Genomic DNA, 24,402 nt, shown 5'->3' with positions numbered 1-24,402 from the left:
GCTAGTATTGAAAGAAAGCTAAAAAAGGTAAATTCGAGTAGAGGTTTTTATTTCCTCGAATATTTTTATACAGTTATGAAGGTTTTTGCAATACTACAAACCTAAAATATTCATAAACAATATCAAACGTACGACTCCTTCAGAAAAAATATTTATGAGGAAAGCTGGTACGATAACAAATGTTATTTTATCGTAGCATAAGTATTTTATGAAAAAACACATTGTAATATATTCTATTCGCTAGATCTCAAAATTATATTCAATCTATCTCAGCTTTGATATGTAAGCTTCTTAGTAAAAAAGTGTAGGAGGTAAATTTATAGTCGTAATGTAATATGAGGAATGTTAGTGCTACACAAGGAATTGCTCGTAGACTCATTTGTAGACCCGCGTAGACCCGCGTAGACTCGTAGAGGGGTTGCTCGTAGGCACAGGCTACCTAAAGGCTTTTCAATCCCAAAACTCATTAATTATACCGCAGAATGTCGAATGACGAGGAAGTTTACGAACTTGCTAACAATTTATCATATATTTTTTTCTTAAAATTTACATAAAAACTTTTCCCGTGTAACTTTTTAGGTGGAATATTTATGTTTTGGGAAAAATAAATTATATATGCTAAAAATGTAGAAGATTAACTAAATAAACGACTTTTCTTTATGTGAAGAAATAGGTGTTAATGACCCACGATTCTTGATGTTTTTGCCCTCATCAAGTTATCCAGAATTCCAAACTCAATCATTTATTCATTGTTTTTGGCTTTGTTTTGAAGCACTTAACAGACTCCGAAAAAAGGCAATCAGGTGGAAATATATGTTAAAAATAGTTACATCATATTCTATTAAGTTTAAATGATTGGCCCGGTATAAAAACAAAAACAACCTATCTATACTAATATTATAAAGAGGAAAGGTTTGTATGTATGTATGTATGTATGGTTTTCACGCATAAACTACTGGACCGATTTTCATGAAATTTGGCACAGATAATCTTTAGACCCTGAGAAAGAACATAGGCTACTTTTTATTGCGAAATATGTACCACGGGCGAAGCCGGGGCGGACCGCTAGTACTCTATAAAGTTTAATGTAACTTATTGATAAGTTACATTAAACTGAAAGGTAAGGTGAAATAATTTTAAGAAGGATTCTATACTTTTTGAAGTTACAAATAAAAATAGAGCATTGTAATCGGTCTACTATTTTAAAATTAAGACAATAAAAAGTAGATTGTGGTACGTGTGTCATATCAATATTGAAAAGAAACAATTATTTATCTATCGTTAGTATGTTAAACTTTAATTTAAATATTAATTTCCATCATAACAGATAAAGTTCCAAATAAACAATATTCTGTTTAAATCATTTCATAATAATTTCATTATATTCGTATTTCATTCGATGTTGCCTCTTTCAAAAATTTCTTCGAATTCAAAATCAAGATTCCAATAAACAGATAAACATATTAGCAATATCAAACACAAGAAAATACAATATCTGAATAGACATTTCTAAGAAGCTTATAATAAAAGGTCAAAATATTAAAACGAAATTTTATTACTGAAATTCAGACGAGCACCCAAATCCCTTAGAGCCTTGTAACCTATACGAATTAAAATTCCTTACGTCAACAATTGTATGATTGTCAGTAATAATAATGAAATTTCCACAATTATTTTTTGTTACTTCATCATCATCATCATCATCATCATCATCATCAGCCCATATACGTTCCCACTGCTGGGACACGGGCCTCCTATGAGGGTACAAGCCATAATCCACCACGCTGGCCAAGTGCGTGTTGGCGGATGACACATGTCGTCGAACTTTTTAATTCTTCGACATGTCGGTTTCCTCACGATGTTTTCCTTCACAATGTAAGTTATAGTAAAGATTTATTAACGAGTAGTATATAAGTAAATTTAATAAAACCTGACCTTTACATTACATAGCAGTATAATAACTACAAATATAGATAATTTTTCATCACTTTACCTGGATTACTTTAGGTGAAAATCTATAAAATTAGCGATTGAATGGACCATAATGTGAGGTCGTTTGTATAAAATTATTTCTTATGGAAGTGTTTATTTTATGAACTAGCCGCTGTTATTATTTAAAATAACTTAGGTATTTATATACCACTATTACAAAAAAATGTCACTTTTTTCCTCATTTAATCCATTAGTTGCTCTGCTAAGTGGCAACATAATAAAACATACAAACATATAAATTAAACGTAGTAATAAGTTTATACAATATGCTTATCAGAATCAATAGTTTACTACGTGAAAGTATGTTAAGTACGAACCAAACATTTTCACACGTCAGACGAGAGGCACCCAAATCCCTTAGAGCCTTGTTACCTATACGAATTAAAATTCCTTACGTCAACAGTTGTATGGGATTCGCAACTGGAATCAGCAAGTGATTGTCTGCTTACGTAATTTGTTTTTACTAGTTTCAGACCGTGACTTCGCTTTCGTTAAAAATCGGAATCGCAATTGCAAAACAAGAATTTTGTACTTATTGATATTCCTCTTCCAGCAATCTATGTGGTAATAGTGTTTATAATATCTATCTGTATTAAATTTCATCTAAATTTGATTAACCGTTTTTACCCCAAAGAGAAATAAACATTATCACTTGGAAAAAGACGCTAATTATTCTCTTTCTTTTGTTCTTCAAAACGTCTCAACAAATAAATATTTCAACGAGGTATCCGTTATATAGACAAATTTCGATTTCTTTAATCGGATAAATCATGATGGGTATTTCTTAAAAATAACCACCTGCTTATAACTAGGACACATTATAAAAAATAGTTTTAATATAAGCATGTCTTCGTAACACAAACTTCAATGTATTCACACATGTTCCCAGCTAACATTGTTTTTAAACTCGTTATACACAACATCCTCCGTAGTTAGAAAGTTAGTTGCAAGAGTTGGCAAACAAAAATAGATAACTTGTTAATAATCCATACTAATATTATAAATGCGAAAGTAACTCTGTCTGTCTGTCTGTTACTCAATCACGCCTAAACTACTGAACCAATTTGCATGAAATTTGGTATGGAGATATTTTGATACCAGAGAAAGGAGGCTACCTTTTATTGCGAAATATGTACCACGGGCGAAGCCGGGGCAGACCTCTAGTATCAAATATAATAGAAGTCAATTTACACTATTTCTCGGGTAAGTGGTCAGCTCACACCCAAAACAAAATTGCTTCAAACTTTACAGTTTCCGTTCCAAACGCTATTTTGTATGACTTTTTTCCGCTGCGGGTGGTTAAGATGCGTTCAGAGTGATCGTACACAGAGTAGATAAGTAATTTCGAAGTCAACTGAATGATTAAATTTTCATCCAATAAATAAATAAACTTAGAACATTGTAACATAAGGATTATTGCATTTATTATATCAAATTCTCCAACGAAAATATTTATTCATCAATAATACTCCTTAGAAGGTCTTTTGCTTAGTGCTTTTGAATCGTAATAACATAGATTTACCATTTCTCAAGCATTAAATATATAGAAGAGCTGTCAAGAAAGTCTGTAGTAATATATCGGTAGTTTTCAACATAATAACATTATAAAAATAACTCTATAAAGGTGAATTGATTATGTTAAATGCATATAAACGTTTAATTATCATAATTAATAAAATCACAGGCTTTTACAGCTAATTCTAAATCGCAAGTCAGAGAGACCAAAAACATTCATACAAAAAAAAATATAAATCCTATTAATTGATTAATATTATAAAGGCGAAAGTTTGTATGGATGTATGGATGTTTGTTACTCTTTCACGTAAAAACTACTGAACCGATTACAATGAAATTTAGCATACATATAGAAGGTAACTTGGATTAACACATAGGGTAGGTTTTATCCCGGAAATCCCACGGGAACGGGAACTATGCGGGTTTTCCTTTGAAAACGTGGGCGAAGCCGCGGGCAGAAATCTAGTTTAATTATAAATTATAAATTTATTATTAATTTAAATTATAAATTTATAACATTCATACAAGAAAATCATTATGAATAGTCTGCATTGTCTTTGCCCTGTATTGTTCAGTGTGAACTCGGCCTTCCAGCGACGAGCGGTGGTCGTTTGTGCACAGAAGGAGTTTTTTCTTGGAAAGTAGTTTGAGGAGAATTTTGGAATCCAGTTGGCACGAGACCTCGTCCCTAACTTTAATAAATAAATGTACATAACTTGAATTTTATAAAAGTTTTCATTATTTTGTTTAACGTGGACGTGAAGGAAGTTTTAACGTAGTTTTGATTTAAATGTGAGGCTTTGCTGAGTTTCGGTTTTTTATAAAAGAGTGAGGTGGTGTTTTGCGATGAAAAGTTATATCTTAATACTATTATAAAGGCGAAAGTTTGTAAGGATGTATGGATGTATGGATGTATGGATGTATGGATGTATGGATGTATGGATGTATGGATGTATGGATGTATGGATGTATGGATGTTTGTTACTCTTTCACGTAAAAACTACTGAACCGATTACAATGAAATTTAGCACACATATAGAGGGTAACTTGGATTAACACATAGGACAGGTTTTATCCCGGAAATCCCACGGGAACGGGAACTATGCGGGTTTTCCTTTGAAAACGCGGGCGAAGCCGCGGGCGGAAATCTAGTGATTTATAATGAAAAATATTAAGACTGATGGATTTTTCGACGATTATTGAGATACTTGTTACCGTCCGGATCGAGTGGTATAAAGTAGGATTTTAAGTGGTACTTTGTTATTATGTAAAAACCTGGTATGCTTTTGAAAACATAATTACTAAAAGACATATTGATTAAATCGAGCCGTGATTTATACTATAATTTTCTAAATATATTACATAATATAATAAATGAAATTAATTTTTTACATCAACTATACATTTTTTACAGGGATTTCAACAAATTAAACAACATTTCCAACTAATAAATCAATTCTAACCTAGTACGCAGATGTGACGATCTTACAAACTTTTTATTTCTAAATCAGACTTGCAAATGAAGGCTAGTCTAGAATAAACAGTGTGTCCCCAAGGGAAAATCATGTAAATCTGCCTTACATTTGCGAATACATTTCATTTAGGGTAAGGGCGCGTTCCCACTATGTCGTAACGACTAATTTATCGTTCGACGACTGTCATCTCTACCTGTTCCCATTATAACGATTGTTTGTCGTCAACATTTTTTATCGTTTAGCGACTGTCGTATCTAGCTGTTCCCATTGGATCGCGACGACATTTTATCGTTTCCTGGCAGTCGCTTTGTCGTTTACATATCATAAGCAATCTACAAATCTAGTCGCCTCTGCGTTCGCTTGGTGATTACTAGTGCGTTTACTCTCCTGAGTTCAATGGACGTCATAGAGTTGCCGTCCACGATTTTTTTATCGTTTTACGACTGTCGTGTTTGCCGTTCCCACTGTCACGACAAAGTGTCGTCACTGCAAAAACTGTCGTAGACGACAGTAAATTGTGTCGTTCTAAATGTGAACACCTCCATTTAAACATATAAGCCACGACACTTAAAACTACACGATTATCTGTCGTCACGACACGGTGGGAACGCGCCCTAACATCTGTCATTCTTGAATGTAAATGTTCATTAAATCAGCTTTTTTGAGGTGTTACTTGTTGCCTTTATGTGGTACACTTTTATGTGAACGACCGTCGTCAAGCATCTTTTGTATATGAATGAATATTTGGGAAGGAATTCCTACTTATATTGTAACTCAAAATGGTTGTGTTTGTAATGTCCGAAGGAAATTACAATTTATTGCACGCCTCATAAGCGAAGCGTTGAGGTGGGTACTACTGTCACTTCGCGCAAAACATCTGATTTTTCAAACTTAAAATGTCTTTATGTATCATACATTGCACTTGTAAGATAATACATACACACATATATTAAGAAAAAACACTATTTTTAACGTTCATGATATTTTTGATGTCATTTTTGTTATTTAAACTAGTTAAAAAACAGTTTAAAAAAGTTCTGTCTTGGACGTCCGTGTGTCTGTATGTGCGGATCCTTTTTCTTGTTAACACGATAGCGACCGAAATACTTTACTAATCGAGTCTTTTCTTTTCTCTTACGCTTGAGTATGCTCAGGAATAGAACCCTTTCATTTTTCAGGGTCTGATTCGATGTGGTTTAATTGTTATTAAATAAACAAAAATAATAATTAATAAATATTTATTAAAAAAAAAATTATGAGGCGTGCACTTTTGGATTTTCCAAATTATTTTAAACTAGCTTTCCGCCCGCAGTTTCGCCCGCTTTGTCTAAAACATAATAAATTATAGACTAAAGCCTTCGTCTTGAATTACTGTATCTATTAAAAAAAACCGCATCAAAATCCGTTGCGTAGTTTTAAAGATTTAAGCATACATAGGGACATAGGGACAGAGAAAGCGACTTTGTTTTATACTATGTACTGAAGTTGCTCAGATTTAGATACAATTGATTCGAAATTATTACCACAGTCCGACTTACTGTCTTGAAATATAGCAAAGCCACCATGTGTGAATATTGTTTTTATTTTACCTTGATAAGTTACAACAATAATTTGATCTGTATAAGTGATCTCACCAATAAATAATAATGTATGTTAAGCCGCAAAGTTAGATTAGAAATTGGACAAAGGAAGGTTTAATTTATTGAGAAAATGAAACTTCTCGATTGACTTATACAATATGGGGGTCTTCAAGCGAAGAGTGAACGGGTACCTTATAGAGAAGCGCGCTCCATCATAGGCCACATCTCAGCTTACCATCAGGCGAGATCGTGGTCTAGCGCTTCCCTATCATACGATAAAAAAAAGACGTGTGGCACTAAAGTGTGAAAGTGGCGGTAAAGCTATTGCATGCTATGCCTTCAAGCCACACCTCCGTGCCCGTCGGAGTGAGGAGCGTGAGGTTTTTCGTTACGGAATTTCTGGATTTGGTCCCCGCGCTCAAGGCCCGCGATAGAAGCTATGCAATAGCTTAAAAATTGTTTGAAATTTAACTAAGAACTTTAACTTGGAAGTAAACAAAAGTTAATTATCATTGTAACAATAACTGAAGAAGAAAACTTTTCATCTATCAATCAATTTTACTATTCAAAAGTTTTAACTTTTGGGCATTCGTGAAATGGATCCAATAAGTTTACCAACAAAAATCTCAGGGACTGCTGATTCAAGTCTTTTGTCTCGTTAGTCTTTGAATTTGAGGATTTCTCTTATCTCATTCGTGCATACGTTGGTTACAATCTTACGGCAATTTTGGCGCAGTAGTCGGATAGACTTAAGATTTATAATGAGTTATGAAATATGGCAATTGTGTTCAGTATTAAGTTGAATGGATGTAAACAATCTTTGTCATTTATTATCCTTAAATTCTTCTTGTTATGAGTTATTGAAATTGAGGCATTGATTTTTGTCTTGAGTTTTTTTATTTATAACTTACAGGTTAATGGTCAAGTTAATTACTTCTATATTTTTGAATTATCATCTAACTAACTAACGGCAGACTACTAAGTCCTAATAAGGGTTACTAAAACTGAATTGAAAAACAAAAGAAAACTTATTGATTTCGTCCTTCGATTAAGATAATATATATTTATTTTCATTCGTTTTTTTATGTATTGTTTATGTATTAGTTTGTATGTATTGTATTAGTACAATACGAACAAGGAGGCCTTTGTCCAACAGTGGACGTCCCACGGCTGAAACAAACGAACGAACCTATTAGTACAATCGATTCTTATGATAACATAGTTTACCTTTTAACAAACAAGGTTGTTTCAAGCTACAATAGAAGTATTTTTCTTTAACATATGTTTTTTTACTATCACGAGTTGTTATGTCAGACGGATTTACATCCGTTTCCAAATATTTTATACTTACTCTATAAAAAGACTGATTCGAATACCATTAATAATAAAATTTAACACTTTTAATCAGAATAAAGTATCTTTCACAAACCATCAGCCCCATATCGTTTAATTACAACACGAATTATCTAAAAGCCGCTCAATAGAAATGACAAATTGAGATTGATGAGATTGCATGGGTGCTCGGTAAATAACCAAAGATTTATAAGATAATTCCGAGCTCCATGCATCAAGCAGACACGCCTTAATGGCCTATATAATGATTCACTTAATGCCGCCTCCAGGGTTTCATATTTTAAGGAAATTTAACGAGGTTAAAAGAAACGCTAATGTAATGGTAACTAATTTGTTAAACCCTTTTGATGTACGAAATATGTCTTGTTATTTTTCATTATGATCTGTTTGTTAGCTTTATAGATTGCACCAGAAGGGTGATGTTTTCTTTTTAACGTATTTCTTGTATGTATTGCTATGTAAATAACAATATAAGAAAGGTTGTTTGAAGAATATAATAAACTAGCATTCTGCCCGCGGCTTCGCCCGAGTTTTCAAAGAAAAACCCGAGTAGTTCCCGTTCCCGTGGGATTTCCGGGATAAAACCTAACCTATGTGTTAATCCAAGTTACCCTCTATATGTGTGCTAAATTTCATTGTAATCGGTTCAGTAGTATTCGCGTGAAAGAGTAACAAACATACACATACATCCTCACAAACTTTCGCATTTATAATATTATTAGGAAGGATAGGATTATATGTTTATGTTTTTTATGCTGTGAATGTTAATGGTATGAATACTTCTTTCAGGATTCCAGGAGACTCAGGCAAGATGGGATTCAGAAACAGAAATAACCAAAAAAAAGTGTGTACCGAGCACACGTTCAGAAGTGAAACTTGTTTGGCAATATTCAAAGATATCAAAACCGTCACTTTGCTCCATGACGTGACGGTAATACCATGACGCGACTTGAAATTTTACTGTCAACGCGCCTAAAGAAGATTCACTTTCACATCTCTCATTGACAAATATCTACAGAATATAACACAAAGAGAGACTGTGCAAAAGATGAACTCCCGCATATTCTTTATCTGATTATCAAACCCTGCGTCCAAAAGACTCTTCCAAGGGAAACAGGGAAATGCCAGTTCTATGCTTAGATAAATAAAAGCCGGTGTTCCACAGGACTCTATATTAGGCCCTAATTATCTATCGCAGACCTACAAGTAGTGACTAAACTTATAATTTCATACTAGAGATGATCTGTGAATAGCAGCAATATTAGCTGAAACACATCATGTTCACTTTAAAAATAGATAACTGGTCGATAGTGTCCATGGACAGGCAAAATAAATGATGGATCTACAATTTATTTACTTGAAAACTGCCGCTACTGTATAATGACACCAAACTAGTGACACCAAATTGAGACACATACTTATATAGCTGAGTAACTTTCCGCCCGCGGCTTCGCTCACTTCATCTAAAACCTAATAAATTATATAACTACTAAAATCTTCATCAAGAATCACTATTAAAAATAAACTGTAGCATAATCCGAGTAGTTTTAAATATAAACATACAGGGACTGACAGACAGCGACATCAACTTTATTTTATCCTATGTACATAGAAATGCCATGTATCTACAATTGACAATCCTTGCATAAAATGTGGTATTCTCCATAATAAACCTTATATGTAAATAAAACGGGTTGCAAGATGAAAATCTTGTATAATAGTTATGTGCTCATTTACATCACGGAATTGAGTGTATTTTATAATGCATCCCGGTTATTGTTTAAGAACATACTCATCTCTGCTGAGGTTTTAGGGTTCCTTTGGTGCGCAATTTGAACCTTATATTAGCTGTGTAGTCAATGTACTAAGAATACAGAGTAATAGTTTGTGTATCGTGGTTTAATAGTACATATGGATTTTTTATATGGATTCAAAATAAATGAATCACTGACAAGACATGAGTTAAGACGATGTTTTTAATGTAAGATTCATAAGTACATACGTATAGTATATATTATTATATCAATTTGTCGTAGGTATATTGATAAAACGGTGGTAATTAAATTTCGTAATTGATTTTATAAGTGATATTACTGATAACGGTAAATTATGAATCAACTTAAATTCTTACAATTTAATGGTCTAATTTTATTGACATTGTTACGGCACAGTGTTATTGTATCTTTAGATATAAGAATAAAGTTGCTGCCAAGAGGCGTCGAGCAAACTGATTAATCAATTATTTTTTCATTCTACATTGGCAAAACAACAATAGTTAATATTCGACGAATCGAACAAAATAAAGAAATCATGCGGAACCCATATAAATTATAGAAAACTCACTTAGCTCAATTTATTGTTCGTCGAACAAAAGCCTGAACGTGAAAATGGCGATGCTTTGCAGCGACGTTGTAAGGACTATGAATGAATAATTCTCTAGAGTTTATGCTTCATTTCATATTCACCATAACTGAGCAAAATAGTTTAAAATGAAATTTATCTTTTAATATTTCTCTCTGCCTTTTACTGCGGTTTTGTATTCGTGAAGGTGTTACTGCGATACTAGGTTCTTTGGAAATTATTTGATATAAGGGAATAATTCCTATATTTTGACACCTATCATGATAATTGGGCAGGTAAAAATCTTCAAATTTTGAGGTGCTCCTGAATCGGGTTCTCTATACTTTTAAGAAAAAAAGAGTGTGTACCGATCACACGTGTTTGAAGTGAAACTTCTTTGGCAAGATTTAAAGATACGTCGTCGCCTTACTCCATGACGTGATGGTATTGCTATGACGCTGTCTCAACGCGCCTAAAGAAGTTTCACATCAAAAATATTTGCATCTGTTTTTGAGACTTCAATGATATTTCAACCCAAAAACTATTAGGTACATAGTTGACAAATGGGCTCCCTAATTTGACTCCAAATTCAAAAGATACATAATACACTGAATTAATATTTTCCTATTTCAGTCTGACTTCCAGGAAATTTCATGTTTGTTTTCAATATAGTAAACATGTAGTGCAGTTGCAAACAACTACATCGATATGACGTCACACAACTCACGTTAAACATTTCTATCGAAATCGAAAATTCTAGAACATTCTCAGGCAATGAAGTCATACCTTTTAATTTTTCTCCCAAACATTGTTGTTAATTTTTCTACCAAACATGGTTTTATAAAACTTTTATTGGAAGTTCGTTTTAATTTAAATGACTGCTAAGAAATTGATATTTTCCTGTTGCACGAAAATTTCTGCAAAATAAAAAAATATATTTCAGAAACGTTTTTTAATGACCGTTCGTGTTAGTGGAACTAGGCACAAAATATTCGTATATTTTTACACAATTGAATTCAAAACCTCTTACATCGATCAATAAGATTTTCTGGGTTCAATTTTCAGTACCAGTTGGTACGTTAAATGGTAAATTTTAACTAAGGTTCGATCGTCATTTTTTCAGCAATGCCGGTAAAAAACCGACAAAGCATATTTGAGTGCTCTGAGGGCAGTTCTAAATATAGTTAACTAGGATTTTTAGTGGAAATTTTACGAATGTGTAACATTTTTAAATATATAAGTGCTGTGATGCTGAATGTGCGTTTACATACCTAACTAATATCACAAGTAATTCACTTATACGTGTTATTCAAGTATTGTATTAAATACAATCCATACTAATATTATAAATGCGAAAGTAACTCTGTCTGTCTGTCTGTTACTCAATCACGCCTAAACTACTGAACCAATTTGCATGTAATTTGGTATGGAGATATTTTGATACCCAAGAAAGGACATAGGCTACCTTTTATTGCGAAATATGTACTACGGGCGAAGCCGGGGCGGACCTCTAGTATTATATATTTTCTTCTTATTAGTATGTGTATGTCAGTTATGATTTTTACAGGTTACTTAATAATTGAGAGATCTTAATAAATAAACGAATAATGTAATAAATCTATAACTACTATGTATATCTAATATCTATAATCTATACTTATAATATATAAAGCTGAAGAGTTTTTTTGTTTGTTTGTTTGAACGCGTTAATCTCGGAAACTACTGGTCCGATTTGAAAAATTCTTTCGGTGTTAGATAGCCCATTCATCGAGGAAGGCTATGGCTGTATATTATCATCTCGCTTAGACCAACAGGAGCAGAGCACTGCGGGTAAAACCGCGAAGCACAGCTAGTAATACATAAAGAAGAAAAACTTATGTTGATCACTCAAAATGAAATGCGAAGAAAAAACGACTTCAATGGCTCAGAACTCGATCGTACGTAAAAGCGCTTTTATAGAAGCAAAACAAAATGGATACCCGATTCCAAAAATGCGCAATAAATCCAATACAAAAACTGAAATCTGTAAGACCCCAAATGTATCCCGAATTCCGTTCAAAGACATTCCGTCATTCGTAACATTCAAGGTTCGACACGTTCAGTCGCCAAACTCATGCAATCGATTTCAGACCTTCGCGCCACTAGTCAAAGTGTGAATGGAGCGATAATCGTGTGCAAGAATTCGCATTGATATACGTACAATGTGGTAGAGTGAACGATCTTTTCCGCGAAGTCACAAAGTCATAGTAACAAAAAGAATATTCAGATTCCTCGCTGTATGATCTGTACACATGGAGAGAAATTGAACTGCCTTTACAATTTCGCTACAAGAGAATTAAAGTTTGCACACAAATTTTATTATGTTTGAGATGTCTAGGATAGTAACATGTATCGTTGTTTGGCAAGGTTTTTTCTTTTGGATTTTAATAAATATCTTATAGCTATGTTTGTTTTGAAGAATTAAATTTCTTCGTGTTAAAGGTAATGCTAATCTTGTAATTCTTTACGTAAGGTTCATAGCATCATTTTTAATTAATTTCAATTTGTCTTTAAGCAATGTATACACATGATTAAATCTATTTATCTAGCTAAAAGAATATAGAGTACTAGCGGTCCGCCCCGGCTTCGCCCGTGGTACATATGAAAAATAGATGTTGGCCGATTCTCAGACTTACCCGATATGCACAGAAAATTTCATGAGAATCGGTCCACCCGTTTCGGAGGAGTATGCAGACTAACATTGTGACACGAGAATTTTATATATAAGAAGAAGATATAACTTGTTCACATTTCCTTGTCACAAAAAATGTACGAAATATTTAAAAAATTGTGTTATCTCATACCGTTACAATGTAGCAAGCTAGGTTTAATTATCTGTGAAAACTAAAAGAAATTATCTTCAAAGCACAGCAGTAATTTGCATCAGCTTCACGTTCCCAAGCGTAAAAGGTTTTATTATAATGTATATTAAGGTTTACAACGTTTTATGTGCTAAGAAGTTAATGACTCATTCGGTATATTTCTTCTAAAAATAGGCTTCTCTACTTTTGCGTATGTTCTTATAGCAATTATTTTAAGATAATCCTATGTATTGTTACTTCTTGATGGAACTGCACTTTATAGTAAACTAGCTTTCCGCCCGCGGCTTCGCCCGCGTTTTCAAAGAAAATCCCGTTCCCGTAGGATTTCCGGGATAAAACCTATCCTATGTCCTTTCTCGAGTATCAAAATATCTCCATAACAAATTTCATGTAAATTGGTTCAGTAGTTTCGACGTGATTGAGTAACAGGCAGACAGACAGAGTTACTTTCGCATTTATAATATTAGTATGGATTATACCTGTCGATGATGATTCGAAACCGGTCGTAGTTTTTTTTTATAAAAATCTAAATATAATAGAACTAGTGAATTGTGTATTCCTTTACTATAATTATTATAAGCATTGACTATTCTTATATTGTTAATTTTTATATACTCAAAAAATCTCACAACTCAATTACCGCTATATTTTTTTAAGATAAAAATACACACTGCAAATATACGGAAACGACGAGCACAACACAGCTACATTCCCCTTTTATTTAACGTTACACCTAAAAATTTGTTGAATAAAACACAAGGGCGATTTGTCAAAAACGTCGTATATTGCACAAAGTAAAAGCCCAGCTGCCTAGCATTTTTCACACGTACGCGATCATGAATTCAATAAGCATCCTCTAAGAAAATATTATGACACTCGGAACATCGGAACGTAGACGACAAATCGTTATACCACTTGCTTGTAAATCTGGAATTTCGTGTATAGAAATGTTAGGGAATTTTGAGGTATTGTTTTGATAAAACTAATGATATAGGTGGATGATGTGATATGGAAAACTGCTAAATTTAAAATGTAGTTTTTAAAGTTAAAGTGTGTGTATGCACTAATGAATTCATTGACTATCTTTTATCTAGACATTATTTTAATTTTAAGCTATTGCATAGCTTCTATCGCGGGCCTTGAGCGTGGGGACCGAATCCAGAAATTCCGTTGAAAAAACCTCACGCTCCCCACTCCGACGGGCGCGGAGGTGTGGCTTAAAGGCATAGCATGCTTAAGCTTTACCGCGGCAGTCCCCGAGTGCCACACGTCTTTTTTGATTAGATTTGACTATAAAATAAAGCTGTTTGCTACTTATTTTTGTGAGACCATTGTGAGACTCATGACTGGTGGTAATATTATGTTTATTTAGCTTATCTGTCAGTAAAACGACGAATAATGTACATGTATGAATAAGAGCATAGTCGTCAAGAAACCAGCTCTAAGTGTGAGATATAGGTACGTGTCACATTATGTTTATTTTTCATAGAACATAATCTCTCTTATATATAAAATTCTCGTGTCACAATGTTAGTCTGCATACTCCTCCGAAACGGGTGGACCGATTCTCATGAAATTTTCTGTGCATATCGGGTAAGTCTGAGAATCGGCCAACATCTATTTTTCATATGTACCGCTAGTAATATTATAATGAAATCTGCCAAATCACCGATTATGAAAACCAAATATTACAAACGTAAACAACATTTCACCAAATATTACAATACCATATTACTGTAATATTATTTAAATTAATTCAGCAGAATTTGGACGAATATTTTCGCAAACATACCAGGACTACGTGTTTCAACTGCCAACTACCTGATGATAATGTTATTGATTATTTGAAAGGTTTGTACGTTTGTCACATATGGACTTTAGACTTTGGTGTTATCACTATCCTAGTAATATTATAGACGCGAAAGTGAGGATGGATGTGTGTGTATGTTTGTTAATATTTCACGCAAATACTACTGAACCGATTACAATGAAATTTAGCAAACATATAGGGGGTAACTTGGATTAACACATAGGACAGGGTTTATCCCGGAAATCCCACGGCAACGGGATCTATGCGGGTTTTTCTTTGAAAACGCGGGCGAAGCCGCGGGTGGAAAGCTAGTATACAATCTTTTTTAGGCTTAATTTTTTCATAATTCCTATAAAAAACTTAATAAATAAGACGAACAAAGGTTGTGTTTTCAAAACATCATGATTAAATGTCAGCAAAAAAGGGTAACAAATATAACAGCTATTTTGTTGACATGGGTCCCGTTATACAATGAAAAAATATTTTTGCTTGTTGATTTTATAATAAAATATATTATAAGTATACTAAGTTCATTGTCTCATTATTTATAATATTACTTTAATAGTCATTGCACTATAGATAAAAGTATTTCGATTAAATAGAAGCTTCAAAATCTCGGTTACATTTTATTTATTTATTTATCACGTAGAGTTAGTTTTATATTCCATTTTAGTTTCCACTCAAAACAGGCGATAATTATATTTGATATTTTGCTATCGGCTATCGAATTGTGCAATAACCAAATAATATGCGAAATTGTTTGCATTCGTCGTTATTTGATAACATTTTAATGTTATTATTTCGCGGGAAAATATTGTATTCTAAATATTTGATACTTGACTTGTATTTATTTAATCATTTAATAATATTTATAATCGCTAATAGGAATTAAATTATAATTGTAATAAAATATGAAAAATGTTATTTGAACTAATATTTGTGGATAAAATTATCATGTAATTATAAATCTATACTAATGTTATTATTATAATTAATAAAGCTGAAATCTTTGTTTGTTTGAACGCGCTAATCCCAGGAACTACTGGTCCGATTTGAAAAATTCTTTCAGTGATAGATAGCCCAATTATCGAGGAAGGCTATAGGCTAATAAATAATATAATCAGGCTAAAAACATCAGGAGCGGCGCAATGCGGGTAAAATCACGTGGCACAGCTAGTAGTAAATAAAATAAAATTCTTTCGACCCAAAATAACATATATGCTACTTTTACTCAGATAATAAATATTCATGTCAGAAAAGGCTGTGCTCGGAATAGTAATTATAGTTTAACATAAAAAATAAGACGAGAAGTTAGAACTCACAGACTAATAATAAACATATATTTCTACTAGCTGTGCCCCGCGGTTTCACCTGCATTGCTCCATTCCTATTGGTCTTAGCGTGGTGATAGCATTCCTCGATAAATATGCTATCTAACACCGTGGGGGTATCTTGAATCTAAAGTGTATGCCAACAAACCAACTTCTCTAGTGCATTTAAAAGAAAATATCCGGCACGAAATGGCAGCCATCACTGTGTCTACCTGCCGAGCTGTCATAAATACTGTAATTTTACTGCTCGATTAAATGAGTGCCGTGAACGCAATGGACTGCATTTGGACGATATTATTTTTAAGAAATAAATTCCCATCTTTAATAATTAATACACATTTTTTCAATACACCGCTTACTTTTTTTTTATTCATCCACAAAATATAAACTTTCTTTTGAGACACCCTGTAGTATAGATAAAACAAATAACAAATTAAGCCGTAATTCATTACTGTTTATTTTGTTTCCATCGATTATGAATATAAGTAGAAATTCGATATTCTACACCAGCATTTTATTAAATTCCTAAGCAGCTATAAAAAGGGAATGTCATAAATTGCTTTTAACATAACTTCGTAATACATTTAAAGTAGTAAAGAGCGTCGGAATCTAATTTATCCGCCGTGTGTCTTGACGAATTGAATATTGAAAAGGGTCGCTCAACTCAATTCAATGAGCCAAAGTCACGTGGTGAATAATGTGTGCTTGCTTAGGTGGATACATTGAACTCATTTTGTACGCGCTTTGTAAAAGCCTTGACCGCCTCCTTGGTACAGTGGTTGACGCGTGAGGGGACTGAGGGGTCCTGGGTTCGATTCCCGGTGGAGACGAAGAAAAAAAAATGTCTCGGTCTGGCAGGACACAGAAGGCTGATCGCCTACTTGTCCCTAAAGAAAATCGATCAGTGAAACAGATGTACGAATAATGCATCTGCCCCTTACCCCCACTTGGGGACACGGGACTTCACTTTAGTAAAAGCCTTGTTAAAAGTTAAAACATTTTTGTGTTTTTTTTTGTTCGCGCCTTGTGTTTTAAGGTATTGTTGTGTATTTTTTGCAAAACAAAACTTAATGATCGGGCTGAAGTTGTTTGTTACGTATATTGTATGTAGTTCGTATTATGTACATAATATATTTTACGAAATATTTCGTTTTATTAATTTGGCTACGCAGAACAATTGAACAATGCGGAATATTTCGTATGTCATGTCTATAATATCATGTCGTCTATAATTACAAATTCTTCCCACTCATACAAGGATTGAAATGTTCAATTACAATGAATTTCTTTCTTTTGTTCCATTTTCTACGAAATTTTAAAATTTGGAAATTGATGACTGCCACAGATTAAACTACTAATTACTTTGCTACGTTTCGTATTCTTCTTTAATTACGTTATTAATACACATTTTGATCAACTATTTCTTTTAGTTTCAATTGAAACAACCTGACAATTGTTCAATGTTACAGAAAAATATAACTTCTAACTTTATTTAAAGAGCACTAAAATAAATACTAGAAGTTATTCGCGGGTTCGCAGGTGCACTGAAACGTTGCTGTAACAGCTTATTTGTACAATAATTATGAGCTCCCATTGCGACATTGTTTAATGAATAGCGTGTTGCGATGTTTCTGGAAAGAGATATTTAGAAATTAAAGATTTAAACGGATTTTAAACGCGATTTATTCATACCATTGTTATCCCGACGTTTCACACACTTTGCGAGCAATATCTTTAATTTCTATATAAAATCTTTAATTTTTAAATTTATAATATTCGCATAAAATCAAACGCGAGATATTTTTGATTAAAAAAAATCTTAAGCAACAATAGGTTAAACGTTTTATAAACGTGCAGCATTTACAGTATTCATTAGCTACCATAGTTTCATTAGAATCATACGAGGGTTTAAAGCACATATACAGATTATTTTTTATCCTTCACCATATTTAAAACAGATCTAATAAGCTGTTTTTGTAGGAATGAGTAACGAACATCAATCCATCCATTCTCATAAATTACTTTCTGCAAGTAGGATACAAAACAACAATGTGAACGTGTCTAAATAATACATCCATCATAGAATGATCACTTCTATGTATGAATTTGGTAACAGACTGGATCCATCGAATTTACCTATTAAAACTCTGTACAAAGCTATATTATGTATATTGTAGATTGTCGAAGAAAATGTTCAGCTACAACGTGCTACGCCAAATCCGTAGCAAGTGCTACGTAGCACCTTTGCTACGTGAGTCTACGCTGTACGTTTGTTAGTCAAATACTATTACAGTGTATACAACAGTGACATGATAAGTATATAGATATAATAATATGTAAAATTCTTCTCGAATTGAATATGTATATTATTGGTATTTTATGTGATGATAATTCCATATAGGTAAGAATTAAATATGTAAACAGTGAAAGAGCAACTTACTATGTATATTATTGTACCTACCTATTTTTCTATAAACTAAAATATGGAGTAGAAAATCAATAACATAATTTTTTTAAAACACCGTTAAATAAGTCTTATCTAAACATAATTTAAGTTTTATTTTATAACTCAGATCAATCTAAACGATGCACGCTTGTATAAAACGTATAACAATTAATGTATATTGTAATGGCGTTGTTCAAATATGTGGGTAATGTATGTCCGAATAATTGAGGGTTAACTAGACCAAATAATATAATGCCTGGTCTATACACTACAAATTAGAAACACTAATTAGGATGAGGGTTCAATGACATGTTCGTGTTTTCGCCTGTGTGTATAAGCTTAAGGTTTGATTTCGGACTTTTGTTTTAAAAATAGCATTTTATGGTGTTATTTTTTTATTTGTATGTGTTTCATTTTGTGCGAAGATGTACTAAATTAGAGGAGGAAGCATGGTACTAAGAAAATGAATAATTTTAAAATGTACCTATTTTAATTATTTTTCTGGGAAATGTAATATAAATCAATCGATTATAGTAAAGGAATCTGATAAATCATATAAAACCCAGGTGCACGTTTTATAAGAAAAACTTTATTACGATGAAAAAGTGTTATATGAGTAATGTCCGCAGAGAAGAGGAATGACAAAAACAAATGTTGCCAATTCTTAAAAAGTGACCACAGATTATTGAAGGCGCAAATTTATTATGACAAAACCAATAAACAAAATAACACTACATTCAAATAATTACACATAAAGAGATTTACGAATCAACATAATAACAAAATGAATTCAATAAAAAGAATAACATTCACGATTTTTGCGGTATTAGTACCGATAAACGTGTTATATTAACCAGAACGGCTTAATTGCAATAATCCGATCAAACAGACATTCAATTACAACTTAAAATTAGTTTATTTTGCGTATGGCTGGATTATTGTGTAACTACATTTCCACCCGCGGATTCACCCGCGTTTTCCAAGGAAAACCCGCATAGTTCCCGTTCCGGGATAAAAGCTATCCTATATGTTAATCCAAGTTACCTTCTATATGTGTGCTAAATTTCATTGTAATCGGTTCAGTAGTATTTGCGTGAAAGAGTAACAAACACACACACACACACACACACACACACACACACATCCTCACATACTTTCGCATTTGTAATATTAGTAGAATGAATACATGGCTAGTTTAATCGTGTGTATTTTTGCATACAAAATGTTTTAAGAAATTAAAGATTTTAACGGATTTTAAACGTGATTTATTCATCATATTATTTTCCCGACATTTCGCACACTTTGCAGCGAGCGAGGTCAGGAGGGAGACTGACAGTCTCCCCGCATTTCAAATGCAAAATTGAAAAAAAAATCACGTTTAAAATCCGTTACAATCTTTAACAATTTTACAAACACGAGAAAATACAAAATGTTTCACATTGTTTGCTCCCCTTACAACCTAGTCAATATATATGTAGTAAAGTTTCTATAATTCTATAACATACAAATTATAATGTAATTATGTATATTGTATATTTATGTAATATGTTTTTCTTTTTTAATATATTAATTATTTATGTATACCTATTGCTTTCTCTTAACTATATAAATATATTATGTAAAAAATTTACACTGTTCCTTTGACTGTCGAGGAGGGCCCACTGAAAACCGGTGCTGCGATGCCTCTGCATCACAGAATATCACCGAGTGGTTCCCTTTTTTAATGTTTGATGCTGCACAGACCCTATGTGTTAATGTTAAAATCAGTATTGAATATAATTTTCTGTTTTCTTCGCACTCCAAACTTTATTGTATTTTACTATTCTCTGTTTTTTTCCTGTGTGGCAAGACATTAAAATAAATGTATTTTCTTTCTTTCTTTCTTTCAAATGTATGTTAAACTAGCAATCCGCCCTGGCTTCGCTCGCGGTACATGTTTACGTTTTCTCTCCATAAGCACCATCCTCATACTTCAAGGAATATGCCTTCCTCGATAAATGGGCTATCTAACACCGAAATAATTTTTCAAATCGGACCAGTAGTTTCCGAGATTAGCGAATACCAAACAAACTCTTCAGCTTTATAATATTAAGTATAGATGAAGACACATTACCGTGCGTGTGTGTGTATAATTGTAAGTGAAAAGATGTTGTGTGTGTGTAAGTGAGTAATGTCTAAACATACTTTATAAAGTATGATTGATGTCGTACCAACATTGCTTTATTTTGTTAATGTATTTCATAAGTAACAAATTTAGTCTAAGCCTTTTAACATTACGTTCAAATGCAATATAGGTATATCGTAATATTTCCTTCCTTATTTTTTATTTGCTTTTCTTTAAAGCTTTCTGATACGGAAAAAAGGTCCCCTAGTGTTATTTTTATTCTAAAAGCCTTGTTTCTGCTAAAAATAGTCAAATCCATCTATCTAGTACCAAAAAGCAATTTAAAAACGTAACAAAACATACTCATATTCACTACCAAATCTATTTCAATATTATCTAAAATTTTAATCTCTTATAACCTAAATTACTATAAGACTAAAGTCTAAAAGTTATTACATAAAAGATCAAATTATGAAGTGATAAAATTGTGACCGCAATTAACCCATTAAATATTAAGACTATATCTTGATTGATGGATCGCGAACTTAAACCAATTATTTGTTAATCAAAACTTTCCGGGAATTCTATCTCTCTAAATGGTTGCTTGGGATCTGTATTTTTTGGTGAAATTAATTTATATTGACGAAATGGCTGTTTCGGACATTATAATTCAAAATAATGTAACAAAAAAGAGCGTGTGTACCGAGCACACGTGTCAGGAGTGTAACTTCTTTGACAAGATTCAAATATGCCAAAATAAATGCCAAATACCATCACGTCATGGAGCAAGGCGACGCAACCTTAAAATTTTACTCTCAACGCGCCTAAAGAAGTTTCACTTCAAAATATTTTTTGTTGAATTCATTTCTGAGTCACTAACTGCGATGACAATAAACAAATACAATTATAATTGTATTTTTATGAGAAAATATTAAAAGTCGTAACATTCAGTAAATTACGGTTGAGTCTTTTCACATTTTGTTTTATTCAATTTAATATATGTAAAGCTTTTAGTTGTAATAAAATAATGAAGAAACGTGATTTAATGTTATATTCTCGTCACGCTGTTTATTATTAAATCTAAAATGGCTGAATAATCGCAAAAACGTGACAGTTTTATGAGATTAACGTGTATGAATATGAAATTATATTTTTAGGTATATTAATCCTTCATATTTTGGAGTTCTACGTATTTTCGAACTCTAAATATATACAGAACTAGCTTTCCGTCGGCGGCTTCGCCCGCATTTTCAAATAAGAACCCGTATAGTTCCCGTTCCCGTGTGATTTCATTGTAATCGGTTCAGTAGTATTTGTGTGTAGGAGTAACAAACATACACACACATACACATACATCCATCCTGACATACTTTGGCATTTATAATAGTAGTAGGATTTATAATATTAATAGGATCACAATAGGATAAACTAAGTACTTTAAGACCGTCGAATCAGAAAAATGCTATAAACTGTAAGCAGTATGATAATTTTTCTACAGGACCTTCTTTGGATAATTGGCATCTGCATTATAATTTTAAATTACAAAAATATTATATAATTAACGTAATCTGACTATAAGCTATCCATAATTTAAGGCCGGCAACGCAACCACAGTACTCTAGAGTCTGTGGTTGTTCATGGGCGGCGCCAATCATCTCAGCTTTCTGTACGATGACGCGCAAGCTCGTTTGCCGACCTATACATAAAAAAAAAATAAAGATCCATAATATCCATAAAACTTATATATGTACAAAAATAAACTTTACTATATGAAAAAATAGTCGACAGATACCTAGATAAATTTTATAGCCGCAAAAATATTAGAAACAATTCGCTTTGAATTGAATTTTGTCGCAAATCAAGGGATTGGGCTATCTATCTTTTATCATATTATGATTTTTGTATAGATTATTATTTTTATGGTTTTTGTTAACATGTAAAAAATCTGTGTATAGTTAAATATATATTGACAAACCCCTTTTATAAATGTAAACATGTGAAATATGAAGGAATTTATTATGAAGAAAGGCTGTCACACGAATTCGTGAGTTGACTTCATGAAGAACGTGGCTTCATGAAGTCAACTCACGAATTCGTGTAGAATAGTGTTTCTAATAACAAATAGGACCGAATTAGGCACTATTACTGCATGTACATTTTTTATTTATTTAAAAATAAGTTCAGTATGTCATGAACTCATGACACAGAAGGCTGATCGCCTACTTGTGCAAGAAGTAAATCGATAAGTAATCATACTATGTTTAAAGCATTTGTCCCATACCCCACAAGGGTATATGGGACATTTTCTGATGCTCATAATTTCAATAAATAAGGGAGATTTTATCATTCCTAATTATTATCAATTCGTGGTAAAATAACAGCATCTGCATTTTCATTTTCTTATATTCTAGAAAAATTTAGAATATCAGACTTTCTGGAAAGGAGGTTAAATAAACTATATGTTCGTTAAATTCAACATCATGCATGTCGACCGTGTGGCCTAATGGATAAGGCGTCGGACTTCGGATCCGAAGATTGCAGGTTCGAGTCCTGTCACGGTCGAAATTAACTTTTGTGTGTTTATTTTTGTACCTTAATAATAATTAATATTAGATTTGAATGGTACTACTAGGCTACAATTTCTATTCAAATTATTTAAATCTAATTTTTCGGTTGCTAAAACGAATTTACGGTAATTATAATTTACAAATAATAAATAAGACGTTTTATATAGTTTTTATTTAAATATCAAATGAGTTAATTAGTATTTTCAGGATACCTTAACAATTTCAATTACAGAACTTACATAAAAGAGAAACATATTTTAATATTTGTAGCATTTGTTTTTTCCACGTCAGTTAACCTTGTAATATTGTAACGAAGCTTTTCAAAAGAGTCAATTTAATATTTTCTTGCTGCACTCAGAGTCGTTTATTAAAAACGAGCCATTCCGTACCGTGATGGAAAAAGTCTTAGAAATGAAGTGTTTATTTTGTTTTAAAAAATACCAACGTATTAATTTGATCTACATTTTACATAAAACGATTTTAATTTATTTTTAACTAGCTTTCCGCCCGCGGCTTATTCGCCCGCTTTGTCTAAAATCTAATAAATTATATACTTAAACTTTCAATCACTCTTATCTTTTAAAAAATCCGCATCAAAACCCGTTACGTAGTTTTAATAGGGACATAGGGACAGACAAAGCGACTTTGTTTTTAAATACAATGTAGTAGGTAAAGTAAAATCTAGTTATATAATATAATAGTAGGAAAATATATTATAAATAAACTGAATTTATTGATCAGAATTCTCTTTCCTTAAAGGAATAATGAAATTATGTTCCTATATGTTTTCGTTTATTCAGTTTAACTTTTTCTTTGAAAAAAGTCTATAAATAAGAACAGATAAATGGCACAAATAATAATACATATTAATTCAAGCGTAACACTATAATCTTTACCACCTTTTGAATCCATACAATGTTTTCAGGTAAAGACCAATTTATCTTGACCCCTATCTCACTATTATTTGCCTCGTATTTTCCATAATACTATAGAGCAGCAGGGGGAGTGGTAGGTCAATATAACTGGTC

At 32.4% G+C, this 24,402-nt stretch overlaps 1 non-coding gene across 1 annotated transcript; it reads left to right on the top strand.

Annotated features, from left to right (window-relative positions):
• The first annotated feature begins 23,296 nt into the window (after nucleotides 1-23,296).
• TRNAR-UCG (transfer RNA arginine (anticodon UCG)) lies at nucleotides 23,297-23,369 on the top strand. Its single transcript has one exon. It is a non-coding gene; the product is annotated as a tRNA-Arg (tRNA).
• The last annotated feature ends 1,033 nt before the right edge of the window (nucleotides 23,370-24,402 follow it).

Source organism: Colias philodice, chromosome 21, assembly GCF_061535455.1.
Source record: "Colias philodice isolate Cphi_HAF_F1 chromosome 21, ilColPhil1 Martin Lab GWU primary, whole genome shotgun sequence".
Classification (NCBI taxonomy): Eukaryota; Metazoa; Arthropoda; class Insecta; order Lepidoptera; family Pieridae; genus Colias; species Colias philodice.
The sequence above is the reverse complement of the archived record's forward strand: the minus strand, read 5'-3'. Positions and strand labels throughout refer to the sequence as shown.